The 14514-nt window shown below is 42.0% G+C and overlaps 2 long non-coding RNA genes across 4 annotated transcripts in view; one reads left to right on the top strand and one right to left on the bottom strand.

The window, feature by feature from the left end:
* The window catches only part of LOC141410994 (uncharacterized), an 86910-nt gene that overhangs the window by 49711 nt on the left and 22685 nt on the right, over window positions 1–14514 (bottom strand). The window contains exon 1 of one of the 3 annotated variants that reach the window (XR_012435835.1): window positions 4291–6394. The exons of the other annotated variants lie outside the window; for them this stretch is intronic. This is a non-coding gene — a long non-coding RNA (uncharacterized lncRNA). Of the gene's footprint in view, window positions 1–4290; window positions 6395–14514 lie in introns of those variants that run through there. 3 annotated transcript variants of the gene reach the window in all.
* LOC141410995 (uncharacterized) lies at window positions 6711–7900 on the top strand. The gene is made up of 2 exons (XR_012435836.1): window positions 6711–7281; window positions 7446–7900. It is a non-coding gene; the product is annotated as an uncharacterized lncRNA (long non-coding RNA).

The following is a 14514-nucleotide window of genomic DNA, read 5'->3' as shown; positions in this document are numbered from 1 at the left end:
TTCAGGGAAATTAATCAAGTACCTATTGATTTTAAAATGTATTTTATTCTGTAGTTTTGGTGTCTTGCCACAGTAGAGTCTAACCCAGCCCTAGTAAAAAAGTGCAATATGTATAGCATACTTTGACATTTTAAAACTTGTATTAAGCCACAGTCATTTTGAAATGCTGGGCAAACTTTAAAAAATAAATTCTATATAAGGTTATTTGTAATTAATTCAAATAATTATTTGAAAGTTTCATTGGATAAAACAGTTGTAATTTGGTAAAGTTTTTAATCTGCTGTGAAAAGTTTTTTCTGAGATACATACACCCTACTTTAATCTTGTGTCTTAGTGTGGACTCACAGACTTACTGCAGGTATCCTGTGCCAGGAGCACAATCAGGTTTCAAGCCAGTTTGAAACTGGCTATTCTTAATCCTCATGAGTGTAGAACTTCACACTAAATGGGGTGTCAGTGAGACGGTGTTGTCTGCGGAACTTAGTAAACTTATCATTTTCTTCAGAATTGAAGGAGAGTGATAAATAAAACTTGGAATCATAGGATGTTAGTGTACAATTTAAGGATTCAATTTTTTATAAATCAGTTGTGAAAGTGGATTATTAAATGATTTTCTAGTATAAAACTGCAAAAATAAAAGTAAGTCCTCCAGCTAAAAAATAAAATAAAATAAAATTAGGGAAAGTTTGGGACTCATAGAAACTTACTATTGCATTTCAGATTGACCGTGCTCTGACTCAGGGACCACCCTCACCTTGCCTGGGAGCCACCCACTACCCTCCCTACTCATTGATTGTTGGATGGGAATCACCTGGTTCCTTCCTTCCCATAGGTTAGCGTTGGTTTTAAAAGCACCTGAAGAAGAGAAGCACGCTCTCGAGCCTCCAGATTCCACCTAAGCCCGTCATGCTCCCTTTGTATTTCCCTTCCCTAACTTTTAATAAATTCAATTTACACCCACGTGTCCTGCCATGGATTCTTCCCGGTAAGACACAAAGAAGTCTTCCGATCACAGACTCTACCAGTCGCCACCAACACTTGTCCTACAGTTTGAATCTTTCTTATTGCTTCCTGATTTCCACCTGGACATAACCACAGGAGCATCTTGGTGACTTCGTTGGGCTACACTTAAACTCACTGCCCTGTTCCCCTACCGCCTCAGCCCACGTGCTGGGTTCAGACCCCTCCACTATTCCCTTCTTGCCTTACTACAGTGATACTGTCAAGATCTTTGCACTCCTTAAAGCATAGCTGTGCACACTATTCAATGATGACAAAAAAAAAGCCTTGTGATGTTACCTGGGGAGGGGTGCATTTCTCTGTTTTTTTGCAGGTGCAGAGACAGAGATGCCAGGTAAAGGTGGATAAATGGGGGAGCCCAGAGCTAGTGTGTTCATTCCCTTCTCCACTCCCAAACTGTCCCTTATTCTCAGCATCCATTCTCTCCGTGGACTGGTCACCAGGATGCTATTCTCACTCAACTTTTCCTCTCCACATTCATCTCTTGGACTTAGCCATGTGTCAATTTCCAAGTTTCCAAATGCACACATTTGTAAAATTTTTCCCTAGATATCTCCATGCTTGCCTGGCACCTAAAGAACCTTAAGACCCTGGGCAGGCCTGTGTCACTCACTACAGCATCTGGTGAGAGTTTAAGGGTCAAAATTCTGAAATCAGACCAACCTGTACATAACTCCTGGCTCTCCCTCTTCCCTGCAATGAGACCTTGGGGGCAAGTTATTTCCCCTCTGAGAACCTCAGTCTCTTCATTTGTAGAGACTATGACTACCTGCCTGTTGGGACCATGGACAGGATCAAATAAAAACACAGTGTCACATAAGATCCACTGTGCATAAGATCTCAGTTAAATATTAGCTGTCTTCAGTGCTATAGCTTGGATCTGGAGTATGTGTGGTGTTCCCCCTTTCCACCCCTCCCAAAGGTCCAAGTGTTAAAGGCTTAGTCCCCAGCTTGTCACTATTAGGAGGTGATGGGAACTTTTAAGAAATGGACCTAATGGGAGGTCCTCCAATATTGGGGGTCTGCCTTTGAAGGGGGTAGTGAGAACCTAGTCTCTTCCTCTTTTTCTTTGCTTCCTGGTCATGAGAAGAGCAGTTTTGCTTCATCACACACTCCCTGTCACAGGCCCAAAAGCAACTGGGCCAAACAACTATGCACCGAAACCAACCACACTGTGAACACAAATAGACCTTTTCTCATCATGAGCTGATAATCTCAGGTGTGAAAAGCTGACTAACACAAACATCGTTCTCAACAATATCAACAGCTCTTACCTCCAAACTGTGCCTCTGACCCTCACCTGCCCCCCACAACTGCCCAGGTCATTACATGTGGCCTTTCACAGTACACATATGCCTGGAGGAAGTAAGGAAGCTAGGAAAAAATGTGCTTCCGTACAAATATAAGCAAAGCAATTTTAGAAACTACTAAAATCCTCTGTATGCATCCAACTTCTCCCCTTCCCTCCTACAAAAGAAGTTGCAAATTCTGATCAGATTTGAGATTAAGAAATATTACACCCCAGGTAAAATTCCAACTATCTCTCACCACACCTTCAGGAAGCAGCCTAGGGTCTAACTAAATTTATCAAGCTAAACAGCACAAACAGATTAAAAGCTGAGATTCAGGTTCTGCCATTGACTAGCTGCGCAACTGTGGGCAAGAACAGAGTCCTGCTGTACCTCAGTTTTCTCTAAGAAAATAAAATAGTAAAATCTGCCCTAAAGATTTCTCGTGAGGATGAAATTAAATAATCCAAGCATCGGGAGGGGGCGGGGAAGGGAAGGGAGGGGGCAGGGGGAAGGGGGAAGAAATGACCCAAACATTGTATACACATACGAATAAAATAAATAAATAAATAAAAAGAAAGTTCAAAATAAAAAAAATGAATGATCCAAGCATGGTAGTTAGCAGGGTACTACACGTCATAGACTCCCACTCTAAGTTAGTATGTTTTCCTATAGTGTTCCCGTTACATGGGCTGTCATTTCCAGCCCTCCTTTCTTCCTTTATGTTTAGCTAGACACCTGCAAGACACCTCTTCAATGAAGTCTTTTCTAGATCCCTTTTCTACAGCCCTTTCCACTCTGGCTGTCTGCACTTGCTTACCTGGAGGTATCCTTTCCATAGCACATAATCATAGGATTATAACCATGTTGAAGAAGACAAATCTCATGCCCACTGCAAAAGAGAAGAGGGGAAGACCAGGCATGATGGTGCATACGCCTGTAATCCCAGGTACTTGGAAGGTGGAGGCAGGAGGATCAGGAGTGAGAGGCCAGATGGGGCAAAGTTAGCAAGACCCTGTCTGAAAAAAAAAACAAACCTAAAAATAAAAGGATGGGATGCATAACTCAAGTGGTAGAGCATTTGCCTAGCAAGGGTGAGAAGATGGGAAGAAATATTGACACCTGTGCCGAGAACACTCCGAACTTTACCACCAAACTCAGTGTGGGAGAGAAGCGTTATATAGACCCATCAATCAACGGCCTCCACCCTCAATCCTGGGGTTGTAAGGGAAGGTGCTGTTTTGACCACACCTTTTCCTGATGGAATGGTTTTGTAACAAAATTAAATCAATAACTCCTCTGAATTTGTTTATCAGATCTGTTCTTCTTTACCCAAAGATCCTGGCTCCTGAGCAAGCCAACAGTTGCTTGGCAGAGTAAACTGAACCGTGAAGAGCCTTGAAGGCTCAGGCCAAGACAGCCACCTATGCATAAGCCTGCGTCTACAAGATGTACAGAGCCTGTGCACAGCACAATGTCTCAGTCCCAAACACCAGAACGTTTTATTTGCCATTATACAGGTTGTTTCTAGGAATTAAATGCCTTGTGGCACAGAAGAGAAAAAAGAAGTCATTTTCCCAAGCTGTGACCCCACCCACCCCAGGCCTCACCATCATCCCTACCAAATTAAAACTGTTTCCCCATATCTCTTACAAATAGGGGCCATAGCTCACATACATGACTCAAAAGAAATATGAAGAACTCCACGTCTCCTGGAATTGATACGTGTGCATTTCATCAAAGAATAAACACATCTCATATCATCTTTTGTTTGTCATGGCACCAAAAAAAGGGAGGAGAAATCTAAATTCTGTCTCTTTGGATCTGGAATGCAAATGACAGGCCCTAGCTTTCGGACCTCACAATGTGGCCTTGGAGAAGTGCTGAGGTACCAGGGCTGGGGGGAGAGTTGTGTTTAAATTAAACTGCAACCCCCAAACATTTGCAGCAAACTGTGAGGAGGAGACTTAGAAGTTCTTACCTGCAGGTAGAGCGAGGTGCAGATGGGTGGGAAGTTGTCAAATCCTCAACAAAACACAATTGAACACAGTCAAGCTTAGATCACAGCCCAAACTCGAATTCAGGAGGCAGCAAATTCCATAGGATTTAGGCAGTAAAAGGAGAATTGCCATGTTTTTCTATATGAGTTGATTAAAATATTGAGCAGGAAAAAGTAGTATGGTATTTATGTTCCAGGGAGAACATTTTCATGATAGAGTCAGCTCTTCAGAATTCTTCTGCCTATAATTTAGTTTTCCAAACATTATATCAGAATCAATCTTAGCTTCATCAAAATAAAAACAGACTTATTTTGTTTAAAGAATGTTTCCAGAAACTTGTATATTTCAAGTTCAAGTATGACATGAAGCAGCCAGAAATATCCTAACACAAAAACAACACCATCCTAACTCACATCACAGTTTTGCCTATTTAAATCTGGAGGGGAAGATGAGAAAGGAACTAATATGTTTTTAAGCCTCTACAATGTGCTAGACACCATTGAGAGACCTTACAAACACTTCTAATCCTGACACCTGCCCTCAGATGAGATATTATTATTCCTATTTTACAGATGAGAACACTGAAACTCAGAGAAGCTAAGTAACTTTCCCAGGATCACACAGCTAGTGAATGGCAGAGACAAGATTCAAACCCTTACATGTAGGATTTTTCCTTGCCACATGTAGAGAGAGTCTTTGTACATTAACCCGTGTCACTATCACAGAAAACACGATGCAAATCTTGGTGCATACTAAACCTTGTTAAATGTTCGTGGGCAGATTTTACTATTCATTAGAGAGTTATTTCTGGGAAGATGTTTATGTATTATATATTTTTTATATTCTAAAAATTTGAACTTGGAACGTATCATCAAGTTTTCAGTACTTTTAAAATATTATCTGCTCTAATATAAAAAATATAGCCAGGGCTGGGTGCTGGCTCACACCTGTAATCGGAGCTACTCAGGAGGCAGAGATCAGGAGGATCACAGTTTGAAGCCAGCCTAGGCAAACAGTTCTCAAGACCTTATCTCAAAAAAACCCTTCACAAAAAAGGGCTGGTGGAGTGGCTCAAGGTATAGATCCTGAGTTCAAATCCTAGTACTGCAAAAAAGAAAGAAAGAAAAACCATTATATCACATTTTTTGTGTGTGTGTGTGTATGTGTGTGTGACAATGTTTGGGAATTGGCAGTGAAAAGAAATTTTGGTTTCAGCACATTGTCTGCACTTCCAAGTTTTCTCTGTGACACTAGTGACTCCTATACTGTCCACACAAACATGAGAAATCGCTAAAGTGAAAAATTCAGATACTTCCTAGGAAACAGTATTAGTATATCAATACTTCCAAAAACTTATGGGTATGTTTAAAGAAAAAAAAATTGAAATAACCTAATCAGATCACTTAGAGAAATAAATGTTCTTCTCTGTCTTATCCTGAGATCCTATTGCTATTTAACCTGCTTTGAAACATACAAGAATTTTTAAACATTTTCTATCCTTTGAGCAAGTGTTCTTCGCTTGGCTAAACGACAGTGTTCAAGAAATGCCTATCACAGAAGTAGAAAAAACCCTTGGCAACCTTCCAGAAGAAATGTGGCCTGCACAATGTGCTCCAATGAATGTTCAATGGCTTTCTGGTAAACCTGCTGGCTCAGTGTGCACTTGCACAGGATCTGGAAAGAACAAAAGAAAAACGGATAGACATTGTCCTCCTTGTTAGTCCGGGAAGTATCCCTCAGCTTGCTCCATCGAACTTTCCAAGCTTGGAAGAATGGATGTGTGGAAGCTAACTTAACAAATTTGCCCTGGGCTCTGGTGTAAACTTTGCCTTTACTACTTCTGAGTCCCTGAAATTCAAGTACAATTATATTGTTTGCCTTCTCATCCTGTAAAATGTGCATTAGCGTGCTTCACTTCGGAGCGTACTTGTTTAAATAAATGTATTCTTTCAAGGACAGCTTCGTGTTTTCACAATGAGAACGCTTTAGATTATACAAAACTTAATATAACATTAAAAAGAGGGAGGCTGGAGGGACAAGACCTCTTCAAAGGTTTCTCAAGTGTATTCATAATTGGCTAAAGCTATTAACTTCTCAAGATGTTTGTGCAAGAATTACACCAAGCTGAGAAGTGACAAATTTAAAATGACAAAATCCACTTCCCTTCAATAAAGTGAAATGCTTGTATATTTTTAATATTTTATGCCTCTTTGCAACTTTTTCTTAGGATGAACATTTTCTACTTCAAAAATAAAATGGTTGGACATTTTACAGGGTTATTAAACTGGAGCCATACATTTGGCCTCAATTCTCTGCCTGGGCCTGGAGGGAGGCAGGGCTGGGCTGGGCTGGCACAGGGTGTGGACTGAAAGCCTGGTTGACCTTAAATGCCCTGCAGAAAGAAAGGGAAGGATGGCTGGGAAGGTAAAATTTTCTCCTTTCAGTGCTGGATAACTGCACAACTCTGAAACTGGACCCACATTGCAGGAGAGAGGCCACAGAACCTGTTGCCAGGCCTGGGTAGGTTCTCTACTCCTGAGGAGGGGCTAGAAGTTGCCTTGTCTGGCCTTCCATCCTTGGGCTGCAGGCCTGTTTTGAACAAGGTTTTCTGGTTCCTGGAGCCAGGAGTAGGGCTCCATGGAAGAGAGCAGCGGCCAGGCGACTGGCTCAGGGATCATCACAGAGACACACTGACGTGAGTAAGGGCTAAATGTATTGAAAATATACTGTGTTGACTGTTAACATTCTTTTGGTAGTTCTTCTTCTTTCTTTTTTAAGCTAGGCTGAAGCCCTCAAAAAAAAAAAAAAAAACATAGAAGAGACCCAGTTCTCTGGACTTCAGTAGGGCCTTGGTGGACCAGGAAGTCACATGGTCTACTAGAAGAAGGCAGGATATTTACAAAACCTCAACTGCTTTCTGAGGAAGAAGGCTGGGCCTCCAGGCTCCCATCAGCAATCCCCAGCAAGAACAGGTGAGTCCACAGCTCTCTCTGGCCCCACCATGGTGGCCTACTGTCCCCCCACGAAGGGTAACCATGCTTTTCAGTTCAATGTGTTATTTTATGTGGGATTTTTTTTAAAAAACATATTTGGTAATTCTGTGCATGCCCTAAAACTTACTTTCTTCTCTCAACAGGAATTTTGAGACACATCCACTTCACTACCCATGAGTTCAGTTCATTACTTTTGACTGCTGGGTAGCATTCCATCATGGAAACCAACACTTTTATTTAACTGTTCCCCTTCGATGGACATGAAATATTTGTCTGTGGATGACCTAGTATATTCCTCCAACCCACTTAGCATTTTTCTTTTTCAGAATACTGAAAAGTGCATTTTATCACTTCTCAGTTATATCACCTATGTAAAAGACCAGAAAGTAAACTTCCAGGACTCCACATCCAGGATCTAACACACCTTCTGGAAAGATTTCTTGAATGAATGGACTTTGGGCTTTTGACTCCCTTAGCTTAATAGCAGCTTTGGGCTCAACAAAGGTCCAACAGTTTCTATTTATTTCCCTCCTTTTCTTAAAAGAGAAGTTTTGTACATTCAAAATGAGGTTCAACTAAAATCCATTTCCTCTCCCAATCTCAATTTATGGTAATCAATATCTCCTGAAGAAATCCCAAACTCTGACACTAGTGATACGATGACATTTATATCTGCTAAATATGAGTGTGTATATATATGAGACAGACAGGGAGAGAGAGAGAGGTGTGTGTGAGTGGGGAGAAGGAGGAGGAGGAAGAAAAACAGGGGGGTGGGGAGGAGGAGAAGGAAGAGTGAATGGAGCCAAAACACACCCTGGGGTGTGGCCCTGTGGCCCCTGCTTGCCTGGAGGCAAAGCCAGGCACAAAGGATTCATTCTCTTTGCAAATGAAAGCTGGAAAACAAGTATTTTTCCTGCTTTTCTTTTAAAATTCTCATTCTGCAACTCTTACTTTACACTTTTAAGTTGCTGGTGTTAAAATCAGTTTTTCTTTCTTTCCCTGGAAATTTTATTCTCTGACACTTTCCTGAGTTTCCTGAGGAGGGAGAGGGGGAATGTCTAAGGACAAAGAAGAAAGTGCTAATTCTTCACCCACATTCATCAGAGATCCTCCAGATCATTCAGCCAGGCCCTGGGCTATTCCTTAAACTGGTGTGGAACCAGGAAGACTGGGCCCCAGAGACTCAGCCCCTGCATTGTTTGTTAGAGGTGTGTGTGGAAGTACTACCGATGCAGGACAAGCAGGTGTTTGGGATCTCTGAAGCTCTGCCTCCTGTGAAGTCATTTAAATTCTTTCCTAGTCCAAGACACCCTGAGCAGCAATTCCTGGCTTTTTTGAGTCTGATTTCTTTCCTCTGGCCACCATCGCTTCACATGTAAATATGCTCATAACACACAATTCTGCAAAGAATTTCAAGGACTTCAGGACCCCCTGCACCCCCAGACCTAGAGAGCCCAGGTGGGATTGCCAAGAATCTCAATGTCTGCCAAAACAGTCAAAGTGACAGGTGCTAGAAACATGGGTCATAGCTGCAAAATAAAGGCAATCTCCAGATCCGGGTACTGGAGAAAGAATTGCTCAGCCCAGGTTGTCTTTTCAGACACGCCCATGTCTATTATGGATAGCAAGAATAAAAGTATGTCATCAACATGCCATCACCTTTGAATACAAAGCAAGATAAATGATGGCCAAGTCACAAGACTATACTGATAATGAGATTTTTCTCATCAAAACCATCTATACCAGCAACAAGTGTCAGAAATAAGTAAGTGACTTTGCCCATCAGAGTCCTTCACCTCCATTTTTTTATTGTGTCTTTGGCATCATTTCTTCCAGGAGCTACTCCATCCTGAGTCATTCTTAGCCCTTCCCCTGCAAAACCTTCTGCATATGTTGACTTCCTTAGGTCTAATTTATTCCAAATCCCAAAACCATAGTCATAAGAGTACTGTCATCCCAGTAACTCATACCATTTACAGAACGACTGCTCTGTGCCCACTATGCACACAGCACCTTAAATGTACTGTCTACATGTGTTAAATCTTTATAACAAACTAAGACTAGTGTTTTGCCAGGCACCGGTGGCTCATGCCTGTAACCCTAGCTACTCAGGAGGCAAAAATCAGAAAGATCATAGTTCAAAGCCAGCCGGGGCAAATAGTTTGTGAGACCCTATCTTGAAAATACCCTTCACAAAAAAGGGCTGGTGAAATGGCTCAAAGTGAAGGCCCTGAGTTCAAGCCCCAGTACAGAAAAAAAAAGTAGTGTTTCCTTCCTCTCTCTCTCTCTCTTTCTGTCCTGGGATTGACCTTAGGGCCTCACACTTCCTAGACAAGCATTCTACCACTTGAGCTTGTATCTCAAGCTTTTAGTTTTTCAGATAGAGTCCTGCCCTAACTTTGCCTGAACTGGCCTAGAATGGAGATCTTTCTACCTCCACCTCCCAAGTAGCTGGGACTACATTCCCTCACCACCATACCTGGCCCAGTACTTCCTTTTTAAAGATAAGAAACCTAAGGCTCAGAGAGAAGTAATTTGCTAGAAGTTACAGATCAAGACACTGGGAGGACTAGGCTCAACCTTAATTTCATGTGATGCAAACTCGGCATTTTTCTTCTGCTGATGGGTGCCAAAATCTTATTTTTCCAGATAATTCTTAAAATTACAGAATTTTAAGTTCATACATGTTCTTAGCTTTCTTTGCCTCGTAGCATATTGAAGCAAAAAAGCATCTTAGAGGCAATCTTGTCTGATTCTCATCCTGTACAAATAAGGAAATGAGATGTGGCTGCAGTAGAGGACTGGACCAGCTGTGGGCTTCTTAGTTCTGATGGGGAGAAGCCGTCTCCATCCGGAAGTCACTTTGTGTTTCCCCACATACTTCTAAGGGCACCTAAAGTCTCTGTGTGGACGACAATTTCTCAAGGAACAGAAACTTAATCCCAGCCAGCTAAAAGGCCAGAGCAAAGGAATGGCGCACCTGGAAGGGAATCGAGCAATGGAAACAGGACCTGTAAACTCACAGCCAAGAAGGGCCAAGACACCAATACCTGTGTCCCAAAGCCACTTCTAAGAACAGCAGTGGCATGCAGCCAAATTTACTGTAGAATTTCAAAGTCCTCAACTTTAAGTTCAAGTAGCTAGACTGAGGAGGGAAAGAAGAAATCAGCGCTTGACAGCTCACCTTTAGATCTGGCATCAAGCTACAAAAACAAGACATTCCCATATTTCAAATGGGTTTACAAGTTCTGAATCAGATAACTATTGTGCCTTGCATTGTCCCTGAAAAGCAAAAATAGAAAAGGAAGAAAGCATCCGAGAGCAACAAACCAAGAAAACAGACAAGGCGAGGGTGGGAACTGTGGCTCAGTACTGCTGGTGACAGTAGCTGATAGACAACCCCAGAAAAAACAAGAGTCAGTGCACACCAGGCCTTGGGTTTGACCCCAGCACCACCAAAGAAAAAATAGCCAGGCATGGTGGCACCTGTAGACCCATCCCAGCTACCAGGGAGGATGAGCCAGAAGGATCGCCTGAGCCCTGAAGCTTAAGATCACACTGGGCAATATGGTAAGACCCTGTCTCTTTAAAAAAAATCAGTCAAACAAACAACAAAAACAACAACAAAAACCAGAGTCAAACACAGTTCCCATCTCTCTCCCAGGAAAGAGGAATAATAACAGAAAAAGCATATAATCTTTTAATTGGCATTTTTATTTTCCAAAGAGGGCAGTTTAGGGTAGCCCTAATGATTGTAACATTCTCTGTCACTTCATCCCACCATGAGGGAACACAAAAATACAAAGTACTATACTTGTATAGTATAGTATATAGTGTATATACTATACGTGTATATATCACATTATACAGACAGGACACTGCAGTGTCCTGGGAAAGGTCAGTGACCAGGACTTGCTCAAATTAGCTTTAATTGAGTCACTTAACATCTCCAAGCTTCCCTGAGCTATTTTGTAAATACTTATTTTGTAAATTAGTACAGTTAGGTGCAAGATGATACCTAGATATTCAATACAAGTGTCTACACACCCTCACACATACACATACATACATATGCATGCACGTGTGTAAGTGTATGTATGTGCACGTGTGTTCAGATATGATATATGATATACTGAAACCATTCAATATAACCAAGCGTCTACCCTCCAGCTGAGAACATTGTTCACTGGGTACTCAAAGAACAGATCGTGAGCTCTCTCAGGGCACATGACTATTTGCTCAATCTGTAAACACGTAATTATTTAACTTGCCTTCTAAAGTGACACCACGCCCTGGATATGATGCAAACCCCAGCATTACAAGATAAGCTCTGTCTCAAGTTTCTGCTCGTTATAGTGCCTGAAGTTTTGCTCATATGCCTGGGGACTGAAGCAGAAGTAAACAGCCAGGCCAGTATTAGGGACACCTATGTTACAAAACCGACTTTCTTATATTGTGAAAGCAATAGATGAAGGTCAACTGGACGCCTGTGAGGGTGCAGATTCATCTGCAGCAGGTTGGTCAAAAGACATTAGCCTCACCTCCTCCTCGCAGATCCACCCAGCTCAGTCTCCTCTCCTCTGGTATCAATGCAAGCAATTTGCTCAGACTGGCCTCTGACCGCCATCCTCCTAATCTCAGCCTCCCAAGTAGCTAGGATAAGAGGGGTGAGCCATTGTGCCCCATTTATTCATCTTTAAAACTCTACAAATCACTTCTTTGTGACTCCTTCTCTACTTGAACAGAACAGAGTGGTCTGGACAAGAGATTATAGCACAAGTTTACATTTTGGTTAGGTTTGATTTTTGGTTTCTGCCCCAACTCCCCAAACACACACACCATCACGATGTAGCTGAGCGATTAGAAGCACAAACTTGGAGAGCCAGATGGCTTCCACGCCCGTTTCTTCGCCTGTGATGGACATATAGATGGGAGGGAAGATGGGTGGTCGGATGGATGAGCAAAGTGCCTACACTATGTCTGATGTGCAATAAAAATCTATACAAGTACAAGCAGAGTAAATGGCCGTTCATATCCACCTCAGGCTTCGGGAGGCCACGGGTTGATGGGGACGCCCCTGTGCTGCCCCAGCCAGTCATCTCCTCATCTTTTCAATAGAAGGCAAAATCCTGATGTCTAGATTTTAAATAGCTGGCTGACATTTTAAGACGTTGCCAAAGAAGGCAAAGTCACTCTCTTCTTGTCCCTCAGTTGAATGCCCTTCACAGGAGGGAGCACACAGAAGGTACAGTTAAGACCATCTGACCAACGAATCGGTTTGGTGATGAACGAACACCAGTACAACTTTTCTGAAAGAAAATGCTGAGTGACTTGGTGTCAGCACCCATAGTGCCCTCTCTTAACGTGTGACTACCATCTAGGTCAACAAACCAGGTCCTGGGGACACATACAAGGTTTGTGATGCGATTCCTGATTTGAAGAAACTTACAGACCGTAAGGCCCACAGAAATGCAAACAAGGTCATGTTTACTAAACATGCTGCACCTTGTTTTTGCATCATGAGAACCCTCTAAGGTAGGCCTGGCATGTGATTTTATACCCGACAGAAGAGAAACTGGGGTGAAGTGACTGGCCCAAGATCACTCCACCAGGAAATTGAGGTGACAAGACCACGCTCTGCAGACTCCAAATCCAGGGTTCTCTGAGGCTCCAACTAGAGCCTGGTGTCTTTAGTTTCTGAGACTCTGGCAGAAGGACACATTTTGAGGTGTTTACAACACCTTCAAACTTAGTAAGCAATCAAAACTTGAAGCAGAACAGTCTTCATTTCCATATCAAAGTCAATAGTAACATTACATATACATAGTTTCAGAACTCTGATGTTTCTTAAAACCTCATCAAATACTGACAGACAGCAATAGCATATGGGTCTAGACATTTTTGCAGAGAGCAAATTTATTTCTGATTGCAATAACAACAAATATGTCAACTGACTGTCTGACTTCTGAATTGAAAGTGCTGAACAGAAAACATGCATAATATTTTTAACATACACAGTTGCATTCTGGACACTAGCAGAAAACACTGAACTGAAATACTCATTCCTGTAATTATGAGCAAAGCCACCACAATCTCGCTGGGTCTCAGTTCTGAGGGAAAAGATGTGAGAGCTAGGGTTTGCAGACTTTTTGGACTTAATAGGCCAATTAAACTAAACAAATCAAGAAGGAACCAACAGTTAACATAGGGTTGCCAAGGAAATAAAACAGAATACAACTCCCACTAGCACATCATTCATAAACAGCCTTACACTGAGAGGAAGACGACATCATTGCTGAATTAGAAGACAGCATCCAAGCTGAATGCTTTTCACCTGGCATTCTTAAACAATCTGCTCCATTGCTTATATTTTCTGATTTGGCTCAGAATGTGAAAACTGACAGAGATTTGCACTTTGACTACTGATGTTGATTGAAAATAACTCTCCCCAGATAACTCCTAAATCCTTTCCAATTCTAAAATGCTGGGATTTGATGATTGTAAGTTTTATTTTAGGCTCTATGCAATAATAATAATAATAATAATAATAACTTGTAAGGACTTTTTAAATTAGTCTTATAGTTCTTTGAGACTGGCCAGTCTCAAAAAAGTCATAGAGGGGGTATGGGCTCTTGACCATCCCAACAGCAGGTAAGGGAGGGCCTCCTGTGAAGAAGGTGACACTCTCATATGAGACTGTTAGACAGCTACAGGCAATCAGTAAGCTGCATCTGAATCCTGGAGAATCCCAGGAGCTCCACATCTTCCAGTGAGTTCCAGGGAGCACAGAGTCTGTGAGTTGGGGGATTGCTGAAGACACTGGGGAGCCAGGTAAGTTGCCAGGTCAAGGAAAACCTGCAGTGCCACTTTAAGAGTGTGGACTTGACCCCAGCACAGTGTCATCACTGAGATAAGTCAGTCACAGGAGGAGACTGAGGCATATCTCACAGCTCAAATTCTAAAATGGAGCTTTCAAGTTGGAAAGGATTTCCAGATCACGAATCCTATGTTATCTTTGTTTTTCAAGAAGGAAGGTGACTGCAGAACAAGCTTGTTGAAACAAATTCAGACAAACAGTATACAAGTGCATAAAATAAAATGGCATAGGCTGGGAGCATGGCTTAAGTGGCAGAGCACTTGCCCAGCTTGCTCCAGGCCCTGGGTTCAATCACAGTACTGCCAAATAATAATAAATAAATAAATGGAAACTTC

This window comes from Castor canadensis, chromosome 9 (assembly GCF_047511655.1).
Source record: "Castor canadensis chromosome 9, mCasCan1.hap1v2, whole genome shotgun sequence".
NCBI lineage: Eukaryota > Metazoa > Chordata > Mammalia > Rodentia > Castoridae > Castor > Castor canadensis.
The sequence above is the reverse complement of the archived record's forward strand: the minus strand, read 5'-3'. Positions and strand labels throughout refer to the sequence as shown.